The 22,967-nt window shown below is 38.4% G+C and overlaps 1 long non-coding RNA gene and 2 other non-coding genes across 3 annotated transcripts; all 3 read right to left on the bottom strand.

Moving 5' to 3' along the window:
• Positions 1-5,449: 5,449 nt before the first annotated feature.
• LOC124084948 (uncharacterized) lies at positions 5,450-7,220 on the bottom strand. The gene is made up of 5 exons (XR_006849300.1): positions 6,912-7,220; positions 6,454-6,679; positions 6,277-6,355; positions 6,007-6,070; positions 5,450-5,803 (listed from the first exon to the last, which is right to left on the bottom strand). It is a non-coding gene; the product is annotated as an uncharacterized LOC124084948 (long non-coding RNA).
• Positions 5,889-5,961, bottom strand: LOC124085136 (small nucleolar RNA SNORD50). The gene has a single exon (XR_006849354.1). It is a non-coding gene; the product is annotated as a small nucleolar RNA SNORD50 (small nucleolar RNA).
• Positions 6,158-6,227, bottom strand: LOC124085148 (small nucleolar RNA SNORD50). The gene has a single exon (XR_006849357.1). It is a non-coding gene; the product is annotated as a small nucleolar RNA SNORD50 (small nucleolar RNA).
• Positions 7,221-22,967: the final 15,747 nt, after the last annotated feature.

The following is a 22,967-nucleotide window of genomic DNA, read 5'->3' as shown; positions in this document are numbered from 1 at the left end:
TTTTTAAAAAATACTTCGGGTTTTTTTTTTCTTTAGTTGTAATTGGACACACAATACCTTTATTTTATTTTTATGTGATACTGAGGATCGAACCAGTGCCCTTCATGTGCCAGGCGAGCGCTGTACTGCTGATCCACAACCCTAGCCCCTGACTTTGCAATCTTGATGATTCCCTACCCTGCTCTACTTGAAACTAACATGCCCAATAAATCTGTCATTATCTTTATTTCCAGCTCCTAGAATCTAAGTTTAAAATGCTAACTCTTAGAATTTAAGGGCAAACATCTGTTTCATTTACTAATGTCTTAGGTACCTAAGATAGAGCCAGGCACTTATCTTAAATAAATGATAAACGACTTTATTATGACACAAAACCTTGAGGGGAAAATGCCATTACCCTTTTGTCAAAGCTGGCAAATACTTAAAAACAAGGCAATGTTGTGAAATAGTTTGTTTTGGAGCCCTCTAACCTCTTTCTCCTGTTCTTTCTGTTTTCATTCTCTTGACTTACAGTGGACCTTTTAATATGTCACATTTTCTTAGTTGATATAATCCAAATTAGTACTGGACATTCTCTTTATGCATTATAGTGGACTAGTCTCTGCCAAGGAGGCAAGAGATAAACACTTCTTTATTTGTGTCAATAGTGATTTAAGATGCCAAGAAAAATCAAGGGCAACCTACACAAAGATACAAAACACAAGAGAAATACTATCAGGATTAAGCTAGTATATTTGAGTCAAGACCAACTCATATGTGGGGAAGATACAATTAGTCATAAGAACACTAAGCAATTATAGTATGGTCGAGAACCAAAGAGTGACAAATTTGGAGGATTTAGTTACCAACACGTTGGATAGATGTTGAAAAAATTAGGTGGAAGATGAGGCAGAAATGTTAAATATCTTTACTATGGTTCATGAGCAGGGGAGTTACAATTTTTGTAAGGCTATTCTTGTAATCATTTGATTTCTCTAAAACTTGACATTCAGCAGGAAGACATGATCAGAACTTAATTTCTCTTGTATTGTCTGTAGGATCTTCACCTGAATACTAAGTGAATAAAATAAAAAATCACTTTTGTGGAACTAAACTTGAAAGCTTAACATTTTATAATTAACATCAGTTTCCATTAAACTTATTCAAACATTTTAAGGTACACATGGATGTCATTTTTCAATCAAGTGTGAAAGACAGACTTCTAGATTACAAATACAACTGGGTAATACCTTTGGTTACTAAAGTGATCCAATACTTAAATTGTGAGCTTGATAAGAAATTCCTCTAGTACATCTACAACCTGAAAAATTCATTAGAGGCTCAAAAGCCTTAAAGGCCTAAAGGGACTTGACTGCAATAGACACTGATATGCTTGCTTCAGACTAGTTTTAGAAGTTGAAAGCAGAATTTACATGTCTGGCTTTAGTAACTTTAGCCAATAGAAATCCCTTTGCCTTACACCAGGTTTCTAGAATCTTAAAATATTGTAGGCTCAGGCGTACCATTTGGTGCTTTCTAAAATTAGTTCTATTACCAGAAATCCAATATCCACTGTACCAATCAAGTGCCCTCTGAACTAAGTAACACACTTCTTATAATGCTTACCCAGTGTATGTGAAAGAACTTTGGGCTATTTTTGTGACTTTTTCATCAGTTGCCCAGTTATGATTACGCGTTTATTTGAACCTTAGCCTACTAAGATAGCCTGCTTATCTTTTGTCAGTCTCTCCTCTCTGAAAGGGAAGTTGGACCCTTCTCATCTTCTTAAAAGGTTGGTTCTGGATCTGAACAGTACTTCCAGTGCAGTACTTAAAACTGTCTGACTGAATATTGTCACTACATCTGGTCTTGTTCCACTTCTCTGGTCATATATATTTGAATATGTACAGAGATCAAACTACATCCGAATCTATCATGAAATTCTGGAAATTTTATGAGCCATCTTGGGCTAGGGGAAAAGGTTCCTTTTCAATATGAGAACCAGGATCCTTGGACTAACTATACTGCATCCTGTCTTCCTCATCTCCTCCTCTCATCATTAATCCACTGTTTGAGATTTCAGAATGCCATGTAGCTAAGTCTGTCAGAATTATTATAGAAAACAAGTACTTAGTCTGATAAAATACCAATCAAATACAATACAATACAGCCTATTTGAGAACTTTATCTTGTTAGCTATGACTACTTAATTGATTCCAGGTCTCTTCAAAAAAGCAATGGAAGGGCTGGGGTTGTGGCTTATTGGTAGAGCACGTGCCTAGGGTGTTTGAGGCACTGAGTTTGGTTCTCAGCAGTGAATATAAATAAATGAATAAAATAAAGGTCCATCAACATCTAAAAAATGTTTTTTTTTTTTTTGTTTAAAGCTTAAAACCAAACAAACAATGGAGCCAGTCATGGCAAAACACTCCTATAATCCCAGCAATTTGAGAGGCCAAGGCAGGAGGAACTCAAGTTCAAAACCAGCCTCAGCAATTTAGTGAGGCCCTGTCTCAAAATAAAAAGAGCCAGGCAAGGTGGCACATGCCTATAATTCAAGCGTCTTGGGAGGCTGAGGCCGGAGGATCACAACTTCAAAGCCAGCCTCAGTAACTTAGTAAGACTCTGTCTCTAAATAAAATATAAAATGGGCTGGGGATGTTTCTCAGTGGTAAGTACCCCTGGATTCAATCCCCAGTATTAAAACACAAAACAAAAAATAAAAGAGCTGGGATATGGCTCAGTGGTTAAACATTGCTGGGTTCAATTCCTAGCCAAAAAAAAAAAAAGCACTGGAATAAGGAAAAACACTTTAGGATATATATATTTTTCATCATTTAATAATGATAAGTAAGAATATATTTTCGGGGATTATTTCTGTAGTTCATTACTACAAAAGTTTCTCTGAACACACTGAACACCATGCAAATAAAAGATTATATACCATGATCGTGGGAATATTCCAGGGACAAAAGAGTGGTTAAACATGTGTAAATCAGTAGACATATCACATCTTTAGAACTCAATAAGTACAGAAAAAAATTTGATTACATTCAACATCCCATGATTAAAAAAAAAAAAAAGGTATAGAAAGAGGATGCCAAATTATTTATTTGCAGATGATATGATTTTATATATAAAAATTCTACACTCCACCCCCAAACTGTTAGAATTTAAAAACAAATTCAGTAAGATCACAAGATGTAAAATCAACCTATAAAAATCAATGTACCAGAGATGTAGCTGAGTGGTAGTGTTTGCCTAGCATGCATGAGGCCATGGACTCAAGCAGTACTGCAAAAAGGTAAAAATCAGAAGCTTGTGTGTGAATGTGTGTGTATATATGTGCACACATGAGTGTGTGCACATACTGGAGAAAAAAATACAGGACTTTGCACATGTTAAGTGCCCTTTCTACAACTAAGCTATGCTTCTGATCCTTCAGTAACATTTTTAATATAATAATTAAATAGCTGAGGAGAATATATTTTTAAAAATCTCATTCATAATCACTACAAATATATATATATATATGTATATATATATACATATGTGTGTATATGTATCACTTAGGAATAAATTTAACCAAACATGCAGAATATTTTTACAAACACTATATAGCATGGATTAAAAAAATTCACACACAAAAAAATGTTCACACAGATTGAAGATGTGAACATGTGTCCACATGACCCAAAGCATTCCACAGGGTCAATGCAATTCCTACAAAAATAATAGTGACATTCTTCACAGAACTAGAAAAAAAATTGTGTATGGAACTATCAAATTCTGTAACGAGCCAAAAACATCATGAGTAAAAAAGAAGAGAGCTGAAGGCATTATAATACCTGACTTGAAGGCAGGTTTTACAAAACCATCGTCACCTACACAGCATGGTACTGGCATGAAAACAAGACACACAGACCAATGGAACAGGAGAGAGAACCTAGACATGAACCCACACATTTATAGCCAGCTGGTTTTCAACAAAGATAACAAGATCATACATTGCAGAAAGGAAAAAGTCTCGTTCAATTAATGGTGCCAGGAAAACTGGATGTCCACAGGCAGAAGGAAGAAAACTAGACTCCTGTTTCTCACCAGTTACCAAAATCCAAGCAAAATGGGTCAAAGACCTGAAACTATGAAACTACTGGAAGGAAACTGGGGAAACACATCAGGACATTGGGATGGGCCAAGATTTTCTGCACAAGACCCCCAAAGCACAAATAGACAAAAGGGACCACATCTAACTAAAAAGTTTCAGCCCAGCAATGGAGATGGCAGAGTGAAAAGACAACCAACAGAGCAGGAGAAAATATTTGCAAGCTATTCATCTGACAAAGGGTTAAATATCCAGAATACATAAGGAACTCCAACAACTCAACAGCAAAAAATCAAGTAATCCAATTTTTAAAGTGGGTAAATGAGCTGAGAAGACATTTCTCAAAAAAAGACAAGACAGCCCGGTGGGATGGTACATGCCTGTAATCCCAGCAGCTTGGGAGGCGGAGGCAGGAGGATTGAAAGTTCAAAGCCAGCTTCAACAAAAGCGAGGTGCTAAGCAAGAAAGTGAGACCCTGTCTCTAAATAAAATACAAAGCAGGGCTAGGGATGTGGCTCAGAGATCAAGTGCCCTGAGTTCAATCCCCAGTACTCCCCGCCCAGCAAAAAAAAAAAAAGTGTGTAGTATATATATGTGTGCGTATATACCACCAAGTATGTGAAAAATGCTCAATATCACTAATTACTAGGGAAATGCAGATGAAAATAATTTATGCAATATCATCTCACTCAAGTTAGAATGGCTGTTAGCAAAAAGACGGAAAATAGCAAGTGCTGGCAAGGATGGGGAGGAACTCTCAGACATAATTGAGGGAATGTGCATCATCAGTACATCCATTATGGAAAAAAGGCATGATGGAGATTCCTCAAAAACCTCCATCATACCATGTGATCCAATAATCCCCACTTGTGGGCATATATACATAGGAATCAAAAGCAGCATGTCAGTACTTGCTTGTTTATTACAGTGCTGTTCACCATCCATGGACAGTTGCAGTGGGTGACTGGATAAAGGAAATGTGGCATATACACAATGGAACACTATTCAGCTATGAAAAGAATGAATTCCTGTCATTTGTGACAACATGGAACTAGCTAAGTATGTTAAGTGAAATATGCCAATTAGAGACTAGTATTTTATTATCTCATATGCAGTGACTAAGAATAGGGTAGCTGGACAGGTTAGGGAAAGGCTGATAACCATTACATAGTAATTATCAGGTAGTATTCCTTAAGATATGGTCTAGCCATTTTGTCATTTCTCAGGGATGAAAACTTATAGAACTAAATTCCAAATATAATATCAATATATAAACTTTTGTTTTAAGATTTCACAACTATTTTAACATGCCAGTGTCAATAATTTCATGGGAATAGTTTCAGAATTGAAAACTTGGGACTCAAATGGGTTAATAAAAAACTTTATTGTTATATTAACCAGTTATTGTGATCAATAACCAGACATCTCTATAAGAAACTAAATTATAAGGCAGTGTCAACTTTGACTCAGTTTTAATTACAATTATGTATCTTAAATTCAAAAGAGGTGATTAATGGCAAAACACTCAGAAATAATTTGACAAGGTTAATTATGCAAAGGTCAAGACCTTTCTGTTAAAAACCCATTAGTTCATGGTTTAGCTATGGTTAAAAAAAATAGAATCCCAAACTGTACGTTTTCTCTTCATGTCTGCATTTTCTGGATTATTCTTATCACCAGGTTTTCATAGTAGAAAAAGGAGACTTTGTGGTACTAGTCCTAGAAAAGGAGAAACAAAAATTACAAGACGATAAACATTAAAAACTTATTTAATAGTATTAAAAAACTTTGTCCTCAATGGTTTATCTCAGAAGCCAGATCCGTAATTAAGTTTTTTTCAACAGGAGTTCAGTTTCCGGATAGGATCATCATAGATAAGACCAAGGACACAACATTGTTAAAGAAAAAAAATCTGCACTTACAGAAATTGTTCTATTCTATGAACTTTACAGCAAACTGGCCTGAGTGGGCACACAGTCACAATCACTGTTGGCAGAAAAACAAAAATATCTGATTTAAGGTGAATGAACGGAACAAAAAATTAACACATTTCATCTACAGCTATTGGTCTTCATCTCAGAAGCCGAATCCGTACATGATTTTCTTCAGGTAATCAGCTTCGGGATAGGTTTCATCACTGATTTGACCAATCATACATATATTATCTATAAAATACTAGGCCGAATACATACCAAGCGTTGACCGTCAGGTTTTAAGCAAGTAATTCCCTGCTAAACATTCCGTGACATGTTTTGGGATTTTCTTATGCATCTATCAAAAAAAAATTTTAAATGGTTACACACCATTTTCTATTACAGTAAATAAAAAACGTCAGCTTCGGTTTAAAAAATAAGCTCAGTAACCCTTACCTTTTTATGTCCATGTAGCCGCTCCGATAGACCACTAAAAGCTAGCGCCATCATTACCGCGGGGGATCGATGCTTGCAATCAAACATTCTCAGTATGTCACGTTTAAATTTTTTTTTCCTGCAGCAATTCTCTCCAACTCGTTAAATCGTACTGCATACAGCGCCGCCTGGGTTTCAAGCAGCACCAAGGTCCATACGGAGTTGGAGCTGTTCATGTTGAAATAATCTGGGCAAAGTAAAAGGCATTCGCCATGTTAATAAGTGCCCCTTGATTCTTTTCTTTCTTTCTTTCTTTTTTTGCGTGGTGCTGGGGATTGAACCTAGTTAGGGCCTTTCTTGCGCAAGCGAGGGAAGCACTGTACCAAGTAAGGTATATTCCCAGCCCGCACCCCTTGTTCTTAAATTAACCTCATCATCCCTTATACATGTACACAGTATCCATAAATATACTTTTGTACCTTCTGTAAATCCTCAGGTGACTTTCCCGCCGACGCTGAGGCTCAGGCCTGCCCTGGGCCTAAGCCAGAAAACCTCCGCTCGTGGCGCCATAGGCCCCTTCAGCATGCTGTCTCCCCGACTCTATTCAAGGCACGTGGCGACCAGGCGGCGCGTTCCGCATGTGCAAACTTCCAACAACTAGCACTCTAGGATCAAGGCTCCGAGATCGCTTCAAAGTACGCCAGTCCCAACTACACACTGAGCCTCGGTACTGGCGTGTGACACCCACTCTCACACATACCAAACAACAGGTCCGCCGTCTCCCCGAAAAAGAAGGGGGCTGCTCCCGCGCAGCTCCTTATATAGTCGCTCCTGAATCAGACCGAGGCCGCCCCTCCCTCCCGTACCTATTGGATGTGGGAAATGATGGGGGCGTGGCGTCTTCCGGAGGCGAACAAGCGGGAGCGCGCGCGGCGGCTCTTTTCTTCCGGGGGCCGTTCCTGGGCGTGGTGCGCGCACCGCCTACCGCCGCGTGCCCGTTCATCTCCTGGCGCGCACCCGTAGGCGCGCAGTGGTCCGTCGCTTCCGAGTCTGGCGGGCGACTCGGCCCTACGTGGCGCGGGAGTGGCGCCAGAATTCAAACTACGAGCCGCAGTTGGAGGCGAGGCCATCGCCTACCTCGCGCCAAGTTCGACCTGGACAGACTGGGTCCGGGAGTGAACTTCAGTTTTACAGCGTAGATCAGCCTCACGTTAGCACCAACTGGAGAATCCGAGCTGGCTAGGGGGCGCCGTGCGAAAGTTGGCACCCAGCGGCGGTGGCTGAAGATGCTGGCGAGCACTGGCTACCACACTCTCAGAAAGGGGAATTGGCTGGCAGAAATGCTCGGTGAAAACACTGAAGGCGCCGCGTTTGTCCTCCCATCCACAGCGAGAAAGCCGCGCCTCTCCTGAGGGCCGCCCAGTCGCGCGGCACGCGACACGGCTGAGTCGCAACGCTGGCGTGAGCGCCCACCCTTATCTATATGCATCCCACTGCAGTTTGCCTGTGCTGCTGTTATACTGTAACCAGTCCATAGAAGGCTTGGTGAGACAGCAAACCTCAGCTTAAATACTCCATTTTATAGAGGAAACTGAGACCGAAAGCAGCTAAGTAATTTGTCCAACGTCACACAACTAAATTGCTTTGCTATATTTTTAGTTTCTTATACCAAATTAGTCATAGGGAGTTGAGGAGCAAAGTTAATTTGAGAAGTATCCTGAATACTTAACCCAAACGACAAAAGTTCTAAAGCAATGCTTCCCATAATTAGCATGTATGAGTGAATATGTGTGTGTGCATGTACAACATTTGAACATTCGAGGAAGGATGATTCCTTCTGACCAAGAGTTCCAGACCAGCTTGGGAGCATGGGGCATGAGGCCCTGGATTGGATTCTCAGCTCCCGCAAACAAAATGGCAAAACAAACAAAAACCCCCAAACCCTAGGAAGATATTCAGGTCTTTATTTCATAGCACTTCTTACTGGTTAAAACTCTTAAGGTGTGCGTTTGTTTATGGTCGGTTTCCTCTTTTAGAGTGTATGAGGAGCACATCTGGTTTGTGCACTGCAGTTCAGTTTTCTGGTTTAGAACAGTGACCAGTGTGAAATAGGTTTTCGGTGATTACTGGTTAATGATTAAATTAATATATTTGATGGTTATTCAGAAAGCTAGAATGAAAGGCAAACTTCAGATTAAAAGATAATAGTAAAAAGCAAATTTCCCTAACTGGAACCTAAATGATGAAGTATTTACTTGGCTGGGCTTTATATTGTTTTTGTATATTATTGTAATGTACAATGTAAGTTTGCATATTGTTCATAGTTTTTTTTTTTTTTTTTTTTTTTTAGCTAAAACAGCACAGAAAGATATAAAAGCAAAGTAAGATCTCCTTTCCACATCCATGGGAATATTTTTCCCAGTTCTATATGCCAGTCGTAACCATAATGTATAACTATATGTACATATTTTTTCACGTACAAGGGGGATCTATATACTCTTCTGCAACTTGCTTTTTCTTCTTGTAAACATCACATATATCTTTCCCTATCAGTACATATAGAATACCTTATTTTTCTTTATAGCCTGCATAATATGTAGTTGGATATAGCATAACTTATTTCATCAATTTCAATCTTTCAAAATTTCAAACACAGGTGAATTATAAATATATAGAACTTGTAAGAACATACCTGCAAGATTATTTTGTAGGGATCAAAGATTAAGCATCCTTAAATTGGTGATAGATACTTGCTTAATTGCCTTACCTTTATTTATATAAAAAGTCTATATGTTGTGATTATATTATAAAGTGTTTTGTGAATTAAAAACACCAGCATAACTATAATGGCTGGCAATTATAACAAAATTGATATTGAGAATCAATATTGGATTTGTTATCTTTCAATCATGGCTGTGTAGAAGCCTATCACCAACATCTGGTCAAGTTGAATAAAACATTTATTGATTTTTTTTTTTTTTTTTGGTGTTAAGATTTTTGAGTTCTTTATATAGCTTAGAGATTAATGCTCTACCTGATGTGGGTGTGGTAAAAATTTGCTCTCATTCTGTAGGTTCTTTATTCACTTCACTGATTGTTTCTTTTGTTGAGAAGCTTTTTAGTTTGAATCCATCCCATTTATTGATTCTTGATTTTTTTTTTTTTAAAGAGAGAGCGAGAGAGAGAGAGAGCAGTACAGAGAGAGAGAATTTTTAATATTTATTTTTTAGTTTTTGGCGGACACAACATCTTTGTTTGTATGTGGTGCTGAGGATCGAACCTGGGCCGCACGCATGCCAGGTGAGCGCGCTACCACTTGAGCCACATCCCCAGCCCTTGATTCTTGATTTTAATTCTTGCATTATAGGAGTTTTATTAAGGAGGTTGGGCCTAATCTGACATGATGGAGATTTGCGCCTAATAAGTTTTGGTGAGGATGTGGGGAAAAAGGCACACTCATACATTGCTAGTGGGGCTGCAAATTGGTGCAGCCAATATGGAAAGCAGTATAGGAGATTCCTTGGAAAACTGGGAAAGGAACCACCATTTGACCCAGCTATCCCTCTCAGTCTATACCCAAAGGACTTTAAAATAGTATATTACAGGGTCACAGCCATATCAATGTTTATAGCAGCTAAATTCACAATACCTAAATTGTGGAACCAACCTAGATACCCTTCAGTAGATGAATGGATAAAGGAAATGTGGCATATATACACAATGAACTATTACTCAGCATTAAAAGAGAATAAAATCATGGCATTTGCAGGTAAATGGATAAAGTTGGAGAATATAATGCTAAATGAAATAAGCCAATCTCCCAAAACTGAATGCTGAATGGTCTCTCTGATAAGAATGCTGATTCATAATGGGAATGGGGACGCAGTATAGGAGGAATAGACGAACTTTAAATAGGGCAAAGGCGAGAGAGGGGAAGTGAGGGAGCATGGGGGTAGGAAAGACAGTGGAATAAGACAGACATCATTACCCTAAGTACATGTATGAAAACACCAATGGTGTGACTGTACTTTGTGTACAATCAGAGACATGAAAAATTGTGCTCTATTTGTATAATATGAAATGCATCTGCTGCCATATATAACAAATTTGAATAAATAAAATTTAAAAAATGCAAATGCACCAAGTTGAGGTACAAATGAAAATACATAAATAATTTTTTAGGTTAAAAAGTATATAAAACAATGATTCTCTACCCTAATTTACCAGTTTAAACCCCATAAACTTAAAAGATTATGAGATTTTGGGGTTCCAACCAAAGCAGAATCTTTCTGGGACTCTAGAATCAATATTTTATTTTTCAGTACTGGGGATTGGACCCAAGGGTGTTTTACCATTGGGCTACAGTTCCAGCCCTTTTAATTTTTTATTTTGAGACAGTTTCTCTGAATTGCGGAAGCTATACTTGAACTTGTGATCCTCCTGCCTCAGTCTCCTGATCAGCTGGGATTACAGGTTTATGACACCATCTCCACCTATGTATCAACATTTTAAACAAGCATCAGGGCTAAAGTTGTCCAATAGAAATATAACATGAATCACAAATGCAAGTTGCATATGTATTTTTAAATGTGCTAGCAGCCATATTTTTAAAGTAAAGGAATCAGATGAAAGTACCTCTACTATTATATTTCTTTTTTTTTTTTAACATTTATTTATTTATCAATTATGTAGTGCTGAGAATCAAACCCAGTGCGTCACATGTGCTAGGCAAATGTTCCACAGTGAGCCACAACCCCAGCCTAAAATATATTTCATTTAACCCAATATAACCAAAATATTTTCATTTCAACATAGCAATATAAAAATCATTGAGACTTTTATTTTGTATAGTCTTTGAAATCTGATGTGTATTTTACACTTATAATATTTTAATTTGAACTATCTATATTTTAAATACTTAATTATAATGGCTACTATATTAGCACAGGTATAGAATGACTCAAACACATACAGAAGTTTGAGAACCACTGCTTGGGGTGAGATACTGCATACAAAACACTTCCTAGTCTTGGGAAAAAAACAAAACAAAACAAAATCCTTCTATATTAATTTTGACTCACAAACTAAGAACTTTAACGGGCAATGCAAATGAAATTAATTCAGAGCTTGATTATTGAAAATGCCCTCCGGCGAACATGGGCAATGCCTGTGAAGTCAATACACAACACTGTCAAGATGTTTATCGCATCAAGAAACCAAAAGATGAACCCACGGATGTAGCCATCAGTCACTGCCCCCATACTTAAAATATTCAATCAAACTGCTACCAAATATTTTACATGATTTAATAAAGACTACATAAGTACTGAAATCAAGGGTTTTTGAAGAATTCATGATACTGAAAATAAAATCTAATTTCCTTTAACAAACTTCCAGACAAGATCATCATTTTTATCACTTTTTTGAAGAAATGTTCATTGAGTTCTTGGTACATGCTTCGTGCTTCAGACAAACCTAATAGGAATTCAGAAAACTCCTTGATGTTTCCAAAGGAGTTTATAGTTCAGTAAGAAGTGTTTGCTCAAATTTTGACAGAGTTTAGAAATCAGTGCAATTATTTAGATGAGATATTGTGAAGGGCACCACTTGGAAATGGAAGGCAGGGGAAGAAAACAACATATGGTAAGAACTTGTTACATGATGTCAGATTCTTACATGTATTATTAAGTCATGTAATTTTCAAAAAATTTTGGTATATATTTTTAAACTTGTGTGTTAGATAGCTTTCTATCACCATAACAAATCATCATCATCATCATCATCATCATCATCATCTATAGTGGAGATTGAATCCAAGGGGACTTTACCCACTGAGATATATTCCAACCCCTTTTTGTTTTTTTATTATCATTATTATTATTATTATTATTATTATTATTATTATTTTGGTACTAGGGATTGAACCCAGGGACACTTTACCAACTGAGCTACATTCTTAGCCCCACTTTTTTATTTCTATTTTTTATTTTGAGACAGAGTCTCATTAAGTTGCTTAGGGTCTTGCTAAGTTGCTGAGGCTGACCTCAAACTTGAGATCCCCTGCCTGAGGCTCCTGAGTTGCTGGGATTATAGGCATGTTGCCACCCTGCCTGGGTTTTTCTTTTCTTTTTGTAAATTTGTGAATTCTAATTATTATAATAGTGATGTGGTAAGCCATTCTTATAGACCGTGGCCGCCATTAGAAGATGGCGCCGGCTTCCACTGTGCCCTGTGATACACAACTCCTTTTTTGGAGAGTTGGCATGCAATCCCTTACCACCCTATGAGAGAGATCCACGTGGCAGCTTGGGATTGCTATGCGGGAGGCTTTATTAGGCTGTGCTTGGGCGCTCGGCGGGGGGTCACTAGAAGATGATACTTGAATCAAGGCCTGAATAAACTGCTGAAAGAAGAATCCTGTGTCGTGTTTTCCCTTGCCGGCGAGGGGTCGCGACATAGTGAGATTCATTACTATATATTCTGTAACAAAATACTTTAGATAATCAATTTACAAAGATAAAAGATTTATTTTGGTTCACAGTTTTTGAGGTTTCTATCTGTAATTGGTTGGCCTTGTTGCTTTGGGCCTGTGGCAAAGCAACACATCATGGAGGAAGTGTGTGGCAGAATCAAACCGCTCACCTCATGGCCAGGAAAAAAAAGAGAAAGAGGAAGGGAGCAGGGTTCCACATCCCCTTCAGGGACACACCTCCACTGATGTAAATGCCTTCCATTAGGCTATACCTCCTAAAGTTGCCACTATCTCTCAATACTGCCAATCTGAGGGCTAACCCTTTAATACATGGGTCTCTGGGAGACATTTAAGATCCAAAATATTGCACCTTGTATTAGAAATCGGGAAAGTGAGCCACAGAGATCCTAGTGAACTAATCTTCTGAAGTCTTTCTGACCCCAAACTCGTTTATGTCACTATGGTATGATATAGCTGTGTTAAAGGAAGAAATAATAGGTTGTGATAATGAACTGTTCATGAAGAGGGGAAGTGGAGTGGAGCCTGGGCAGCCAAGAGAACGGCAGCTATGTTGACAGGAAGAAGAAAGCCAAGAGTTACTGGTTTGGAAGCAAGGAAAATAAATTGATTGAATTTTGGTTGTGTTAAATTTTGGATAGAATATTTGGTTATATTTGTCCAGTGGGTCATTAGAAATGTGAAACTGAACTCGAAGAGAAAAACCAGGGCTAGAGTGTTACTATTTGGCTAACACTAACTTACGGAGGATGACTGAAACCATGTGAACAGATGAGCATGGAGAGAAAAATAAAAAGGGCCAACAGCAGTGGCCTAGAATTAGTGGTACAGTGTATGCTGATATCTTGCGGAGATAACTTTTGAGAACACAGTACCCAATACAGAGAAAAAAGAGCACTGTTACAATTTTTGGTTAAATCAAGTGAGAAATACATATACCAACTAAAGTATTGTAAGTATTATTATTCTCTCTCTCTCTCTCTCTCTCTCTCTCTCTCTCTCTCTCTCCCTCCCTCTCCCTCCCTCCCTCCCTTCCTCCCTCCCTCTCTCTCTTACTTCTTTTTTTCTTGTATTGGGAATTTAACCCAGGGACCTTTACCACTGAGCTACATCCCCAGACCTTTTTTATTTTTTTGAGATAGGTCCTCACTAAGTTGCTGAGTCTGGTCTCAAACTTGTAATCCTCCTGCCTCAGCCTCTGGAGTTGCTGGGATTACAGGCATGAGCCACTGTGCTTGTTTGTAAGTATTATTATTTTATTTCAAAGCAGAGAAAATAACTTTGCAAAATTCAATAATTCTATCTCTTAGTTTGTATAACAACACTCCACCCTCAACGTCCCCCAACCCCAGTGTCTGAACTGGTTTGTAAACAAGACAGACAACTGAAAATCATTTGAATACTCCAAGAAATAATAAAGTTAAAGGACTCAATTAGGGAAAATATTTCATATCTGTGGAAACATTAGGGAAACAGATGTATGAGTCTGAAGTTCAGAGCAGAGGTCAGGGCTAGAGTGTCTCTGGCATAAGTAAGGAATTTAAAGCATGACCCAAGTGAGATCATCAGGGAAAGAGTATAAATAGAGAAGAGGAGAAAGCCCAGGGAAGAGCACTAGAAAACTCCAAACTTTAGGTTTCAGGAAGTAAAAAAAAAAAACAGCATAGCAGCATAGGAGACCCCATGTGGAGGAAAACTGGAGAATTTGATTTCTCAGAAACAAAGTAAACAATTTCAGGGAGAAATAAGTCAGTTGAACTGGGCATGGTGGCACATGCCTGTAATCTCAGTGACTCAGGAAGCAGAGGCAGGAGGATTGCAAGACCAAGACCAGCCTGCCCAATTTATCTAGATCCTGTCTAAATAATAAGAAAGAAAGAATGAAAGCAAGCTAGCAAGCAAGCAAGACAGATAAGACAGACTGATTGGCTTGGGCATAGCTCAGCGATAAAGCACTTGCCTAGCAAGATAACAGACATGACCATTGGGTTTGGCAATATGAAGATCTCTGGTGACCTTATAAACATAGTTTCACTGGGATGGGAATGATGGATATCCTCTTGAAAAAGATCGAAGTGGGAATGCAGATATGGATTAGTAGCTAGAGAGGAATGTAAGGTCAAGGGGCTGCTTTTATAATATGGGAGTTACTAAAGCATGGGGATAATTTTATTGAAGGAGAAGATTTATGATGAGGGAAAAAGCCCAAAGTCACAGGGGCCAAATCCTTGAGAAGACAAGAGGTGATCTTTTCCAGAATACAAATAGGGAGCAAGGCATGGTGGCATACATCTGTAATCCTAAAGACTCTGGAGGTTGATGCAGGAGGATCACAAGTTCAAAGTGAGCCTCAGCAATTTAGTGAGGTCCTAAGCAACTTAGGAACACTTTGAACACTTCATCTATTTTGTCTATTAAAAGAAAAAGCAGGTGTTGATAAAGGAGGTCACGTGCAGACCTTCCACCCTTGCATGGTTGCATAGAAGCATGCTTTGCTTGGGCTTGGAACATTTTCTTACATGCAGATAAGATATCCTTACAGCACGTGTTGGGCATAATGCCATATTTTGGAATCACTTTCTCTGTTCCAGGCTTGGTGTGTACTTCTTTGTTTTGCTTAAAGAATGCACATCTATGATACCTGGTCAACTCTACTATTATATCTGATGCTATTGGGATAAAAAGGGGTTCTTTTGGCCACTACCAAAGACATATAAAGACTATCACTTTATGTCTGCTGCAAGACAAGATCTGCTGGCCTTTAGGAACTCATACTGTTGAAGCAGATTTTACTCTCTCTGTTCTCTATGTGAGTACAGCATTGTTCTATCCAGTGCTTGTGTGAGTTAGCTCTTTCTGGGTGACCCTGACCCTTATAAACCATGTAACAGGTGACTTATTGAGTCTTCTGCTCCTGGTGGTAGGCAACAGGTGTCATTTGCTTAACAGTTTGATGCAATAAAAAAGGTCAACATGGCATGGAAAATATTCAGGGCCCATAATGGCAATTCAGCCATCCCAGGTTGGGGAAAGCTCCTTGAGAGAGTGTCAGGCTCATTGAGGTGATGGTGTCCCTCTGGTTGCACAGGGGTAAACAGAATGTAGACAATCTTCTGGTAAATGAGGATAAACTAGTGCAATGGATGAGAGTAGGAATATAAGAGGTTGGTCCTGAAAAAATACAAGAAAATGATGACTTGGCTCTTAAAATAATTTTGCACTCCCATACTATCTGCCAACTTCCACTGTGTCCCAGTGATCATAGACTATGCCTGAAGGGAAATCAAAGGTTCCTGTGCAGGAAGGTTCACTTGGTCTGATTGCTTATAAGACTGAAATAAAATCTGTTTTCATTCTCACAAAATTATGGGTAGTGTTTATGGAAATGAAACTGTTGAAATGAGATCCTTCTCTGAGAATGAAATACGAAAACTGAAACAATGGGCAGAGGCCAGGAAAGTCCCGTGTGGCTTGGGTGGTTGCCTATTTGATGAGGGGACAGACATTGCAAGGCCCAAATATTTCACCACAGACCTCCTGCTACAGTACATTTTTGAACAGGACGTCTGTTGGAAAAACATGAATAGCCTGTTTTTTCTTTTAGTCTCATGCCACAATAAACACAGAACACTTCTGTGACCTCCAAAGGTATGGAGATTTTCCCTTACCAGTAAACAAGCAGTTCTATGGCAGATACCAGCTGGATGTCCCCTAATGAACATGGAGACAATTTCAGATCTCACAGGATGAGGGTTTAGTCCCCAAGACTGCCCTCCCTTACTTTAGATATCGGTTGCAAGCCCCCCATTTTTTTTTTTTTACTGTACTTCTGACCTACCAGTATAAATTCAGGTTCTCACAACCCCTCTTTGGGTTGGATTAATTTGCTCAAGTGGCTCACAGAACTCAGAAAGACATATTTACCACTTTATTATAAAGAATATTATTGTAAAGTATATAGCTGAAGAAAATGCATGGGTAGAGATATTGGAAAAGGGTTTCAGAGTTTCCATGCCCTCTCTGGGTTGGTGCATCACCTTCCAGGGATCTCCATATTCAGATGTTCAGAAGCCTTTGAACTGTCCTTTTTGGTTTCTATGGAGGCATCATTACATACATGATGGATTAAATCACTGGTCATTGGTGATCAACTTAATCTTCAACTCCTCTTCCCTCTAAGGAGGCTGGGGATGGGACTGAAAGTCTTAATCCTAGAATCATGCCTTGCTCTTTTTGGTACCACCTGTCACCTTGAAGATACACACACATACACACATAGTTTTAAGCTATATATACATACATATTATATATATATATATATATATATATATATATATATATATTGAACCCAGGGGTGCTCAACTACTGAGCCACATCCCTAGCCCTTTTTAAAATTTTTTTTTATTTGGAGATAGGGCCTCACTAAGTTGCTGAGGCTGGCTTTAAACTCACAATTCTGTCTCAGCCTCTCAAGCCTCTGGGATTATCACCTTGAAGCTATATATGGGCTACAGGCCATCATTCAATTCATTAACATACAAAAAATATTATCACTTCAGATAGTCCAAAGGTTTTATTAGTATGCTAGGAAATGGGGAGAAAGACCAAAAATATGTTTATTATATGTATATGTGTGTATATATAAATACATTACATACATATATACATATGTAATACATATATATGCCCATTATATAGCATCACAACATCCAACAAGACAGAGACAGAGATGAGTAGTGATTTCTCTTGAGCTAGGTAGCAAAAAGCATTTGGAATGGTATTTCCAGCTTTGGGAGACTTCCCTAAGACTACAACTCCCTGGAAATCCATTCATAAAATCATAATTGCTCCTCAGGAAGAAGCCACATATACCTGACTATGTGACCCTGCCCCCAGGAATGTGTAGGACATAGTGGAGGCCTTCACATGACAGGGCCCTCCTCAGTGAAATACCCTATTGTCTCTACTATTGTTCTCTGAAATGACCATGGGGGAAGCAATGGAGAAGCTACACTGAAATGTGCTGCTTTGTGATAAAACCAAAATGGTTTCAATGATTTACAACAATTTAGGCTGTATGGTTATCCAACAATGGAAAGCAATGCCCAGAACACCAAAAAGGGGAATTCCTTTGATGACAAAGGGAAGAAAGAGAAAATAAGCTGACCCATACAACAGTATGACCTAGGTTGTTGTAGTGGAGAATAGATAAAATGAAAATTGAGGGGATCCCTTTAGAAGATTTTAGCCAATGCTCTAAAGCAGAGAGAGGTCCTTGCAAATTAGAGGCTAAGAACATAATCTAAGTCATAAAAACAAACAACAAAAAGAACTTGGACTTGGGGCATGGCTCCATGGTAGAGTGCTTGTCTAGCATGTTTGAAGCCCTGGGTTTGGTTCCCAGTACTGGGGTGGGAGTGGGAGATTCATGAGATTGAAAAGCTTTAGAATCCTGTCACTTAAGAAGATATACTGGGAGAAAGTACAGGGGAGTGATATTGGCTAAATTACATGATCATATTGTGTGCATGTACGCATATGTAACAAGTCCCATCAATATGTACAACATAATGCACCAATAAAAATGTGGGGAAAAGAGAGAAAAAAAGAAGACAAACCCCTCATAACAAAGGATTTAAACATAGAGTGAGGTATGTCCATTCCTACCCACCACCTAAATTATTCAAACCCTAGTAGATTATTTAACAAAAGGTGGAGAAAAGGACACAATGCTGTTGATACAGAACCTGAAGGTAGGAGTATTATGCATTTGCTGTTACAGTGTAACAGTCTAATCTGGACTGTAAAAAAGGCCTCAGGATATTGTTGGCCGACAATACAATATTGAAGAATAGGTGCTTAGGTACCTCCCTTGGCTCTTGTACCCAACATCCTTGCTATTACTTTAGCAGTGGTACCCCACACAGGACACTAACATGATTTTATTAATCTGGTTGAGACTTTCTTTGCAATTTCTTTGTAGGTTAAAAATTAGAACCATTTTGTGTTCATATGAGATGACTGACAATATACTTTCACTGTAGTTCCACAGGGATACATTGATTCCCCTGCAAAATACTACTAATGGACAGATCAGTGATAAGTTCGGTCATCTCCAGACATACATTTTGTCTACTGTATTGATGCCATCTGTTATGATTTGGGTCTTGAGTGTCCCCCAAAGACCACATGTTAAAGTCTTGTCCCTAGCTGATAGAGCTATTGGGAGGTTGTGACACATTTAGGAGGTGGGGCCTGGTAGAAAGAAGTTAGATCACTGTGGGTGTGCTCTTAAAGGGGATACCGGGACCCCTACCTCTCCTCTCTTTTTACTTCCCTCCCCATGAGGTGAGTAGCTCCTCCACCATATACTCCTAATCACGATGTTTTGTTGCACCACAGGCCCCAAAAAATAGATCCAAGCAACCAAGGACTGAACCCTGTGAAGCCATGAACCGAAGTAAATCTTTCCTCCTCTTAAGATAATATCTTCAGGAATTTTGTCACAGATGCAGAAAGCTAACTAACACAACATCTTCATTGCTGGCTTGCTAAGAGACAAGTTGATTAGGCCCTATGAAAGTTCATAGACAAAGGCAGCTTGGGCTTTCAACTGTGATAACATTCAGGGACCTGCTTCACAAATGCAGTTCTTTGGAGCAATCTGGGCTACTAATCAGAGGAGTATTCTTGATTATGCCAAGTAAAATCACTGTTCTAAGAAGCATTCACAAATCATAAAGAAGCTCAATTAGTGAGCCTGTTTGGATATTGAAGATACCACATACCATATCAGATATTCTTTTGTCTCCTTTGGTCAAGATTATCTGACAAGTGCCCACCTTTCAATTTAGGAGTCCCAACAATTGTCTGTAAAGGTCAGATAGCATACCATGATATGGGTCCCGACACCGGAGCCAGTGAAGCCTGTCAGAAATACAGGTCCAGTGGCTCTTACTCACACATTAGAATCTGTGACAAGAGACTGCTACCTAGATGTGTTGGTCCCTCAGGTTGGTCTTCTTTCTTTCTTTTTTTTCATCTTTCCTTCTTTACTTCTTTTGGTACTATGGATTAAATCTAGGGGCACTCTACCACTGAAATGTACTACCAGTCTTTTTTATTTTTTATTTTAAGGCAAGGTTTTTTTTAAGTTGCTGAAGCTGATCTCAAACTTGCGATCCTCCTGCTTAAGTCTCCCAAGTCAATGGGATTGCAGGTATGCACCACCATGCCTGGCACCCCTTAGATTTTAAACTCATAAATTACTTAGGTGGCCATTAGATACACCACCTTCAGGCAGCTCTTAGTCTGCTATTGGGCCCTCATGAAAACAGAGCATCCGACCACTGAAGTGCTCTATGTGAATGTGAAACCTAGGCTTCCTGTTCTCACATGGGTACTCATTAATACTACTAATAAAATGAAGCAATCTTGGCAAACTCTTATTAATTAAGCACGATATATCCAAGATAGAGTTTGACTCCAAGGGCTAAATCAACTCCATGAACAAATAGCCACCTTGCTGGAGGGGATTAATGACTTATAGGGGACATTTTCTTTTCTTCCTTAACTAAATAAGGCAGTTTGAAGATGTTCCAGTGATGGCGTGGCGTGATTCACTGATAGGTCTTCAGAACCTAAGGCTAATGGAGTCCAATGGGTTAGTGTGGCTATCTCTCCCAAGGATGGCCACCCTCTGAAACCAGATAGAAAAAAACCAATGGACCAAACTCCATACAATAATGATGCCTATTTGGGCTAGCACAATAGCAATTTCATGCTACTCAATGTGGACTTATGGGCCTTACATATAAGCTAATCATATGGTTCAATAACTAACAGATTAAACTTTCCTATGTTCATATATAAATACAATACTAATGTAATTCCACATCATGTACAACCAGAAGAATGGGAAGTTGTACTCCATATATGTGTAATATGTCAAAATACATTCTACTATCATGTGTAACTAAAAAGAACAAATAAAAAAAATGGACCATGAAAGAAAGCCTCCAAATATGAAAATAAAAAAAAAAGGAACAGCAAACTTGTGATCTCTAAATCAATTATTTCTTCTTCATTTATTTAATGGAACACTTTAACAAAGAGAAATTTTATCTAATCTCAATTTTGTTACCCCATGGTAAAGTTGGTATAGGAAGACAATTACTCAAATTTACATGTAATTACATTTATATTTAACTAATTTATTTAGGAATAGGTAATACAGTCAGATTGTTCCAAATTCAAAAGCTATAGTCAAATATCTGTTCCAACTCCTGACTCTCATCTATCCCATTTACCTCCCTGGAGGGCAATTAATGTTATCAGTTTCTCCTGTTTCCTTTTAGAGATATTTATACATATTTTGTTCTTTCCTGTATTGCATGCATATCACAAGCGTAAAATACATGTGGTTGTCCTTTGTATGTAAATGGTAGCACATGATACATGTGTTCTGCAATTTGTTTTTTGAAAATCTAGCAATAACTTTGGTGATCCATTTATATCAATATACAATATGGGCTTTTTTTCTAGCTTTAAAGTATTCCATTTTATGGATGTACTATTGATGAACATTGAGATGCTGTGAATAGTCTTGCATGTAACCTTTTATACATTTGCAAGTATGCCCACGGGATAAATTTTTCCAAGCAGAATTGCTGAGTCAAAAGGTATGTAGATTTTTAGTGCTGACAGATGTTGCCAAAATGTCCTTCAACTTGTCATTTGCAGAAGTCTTTTGACTAATCTTTGTGCCTTCAATTCACCCCTGCCCCCCACAATGCTGGCAGAGGCAATTTATAATATGAAACTCTAATCATCTTACTCTGCTTCTTAAAACTTAAACGTGACTCCCAGTTACTTACCAACTAAAATCCAAACTCTTTAGTATGGAATATATACTCCTCCTTATTGGGTATTTGCTTGTTGGATCAGACTCACCTCTTAGCATTTCCCTACGTATATTTTTACACTTTAGTTAAATTATTTCCTATTTCTCATACAAGTTGTGCTTCATGCCTCTGTACCTTTATAGACACTATTTCTTTTGCTTGGAATACCCACTCATCCTTCAATACCCAATTTAATTACCTCCTACTTAAATGGAGCAGGATACACCTTTGTTTCTGCTACCACAGTTTCTGTATATAAATGATTACCCTGTCTTGCTGAATAGCAATTACCCATTCATATGTGTCAATTAAATAGCTATAGAATTGATGTCACATAAAAAAATAAAAAAGAAATGCAGAATCTAGTCAGGCAACAAGAAGATTAGTTGAAACCAATCAGCCAGGGAAGGAAATTAGCTGTAGCCCTAGGTGGGGTAAATCATGCCATCTGCCCAAATGAGAGAGAAGTTATGACAAAAATTGGGTAAACCTGAAATGAGAACGACACCCTGGGGAACATAATGTCAGTATGTCTTCTTTCCTGTCTCTTTACCTCTCTGTCTCCAGCATTATTGGGCCGTGTTATTTAATTGAGTTGCAGACCAACCCCACTGATTGCAGAGTGTTCTCTGCCTGAAACACCCTTTTCTATTTTAGCTACATGGTGAATGTCAACTCTTGCCTTAGAACCCAGATCAGAGGTTAATTTCCTTAGGAAACGTTTCCCCAAATAGACTAATTTTCTCCATTAAAATTAAACCCTTCCCCTCCCCCCATTAATCTATCACACAATCTTCTAATCTGCTATTGACCTTGCCTAGTAAAATCAAAATCTCTTTGAGGCAGAACCATGTGCCTGTATCTTCAGTATCTTCTGGAAAAGGTTTGGTACATAGTAGTTGTTCAATCGATGTTTGTTTAGATGAATTGACTGTACTTTGTGTATCATCAGTAGTGTAGTTCAACAGCCAAGAGCATGAGCTCTGGAGTCAGACTGCTGGTTTTCAATGCAGGTTTTGTCATTTACTAGCTGTGCGACCTTGGAAAAGCTACAGAATTTACCAGTGCTTATATTTCATTGCTCTGTTAGAGATAATTAGTACTGACCTCATAGTATAGTGGTGAGAATTAACAGAGATAAC

This window comes from Marmota monax, unplaced genomic scaffold (assembly GCF_021218885.2).
Source record: "Marmota monax isolate L192 unplaced genomic scaffold, Marmota_monax_Labrador192_F-V1.1 WCK01_AAM20220418_F8-fsc00013, whole genome shotgun sequence".
NCBI lineage: Eukaryota > Metazoa > Chordata > Mammalia > Rodentia > Sciuridae > Marmota > Marmota monax.
The sequence above is the reverse complement of the archived record's forward strand: the minus strand, read 5'-3'. Positions and strand labels throughout refer to the sequence as shown.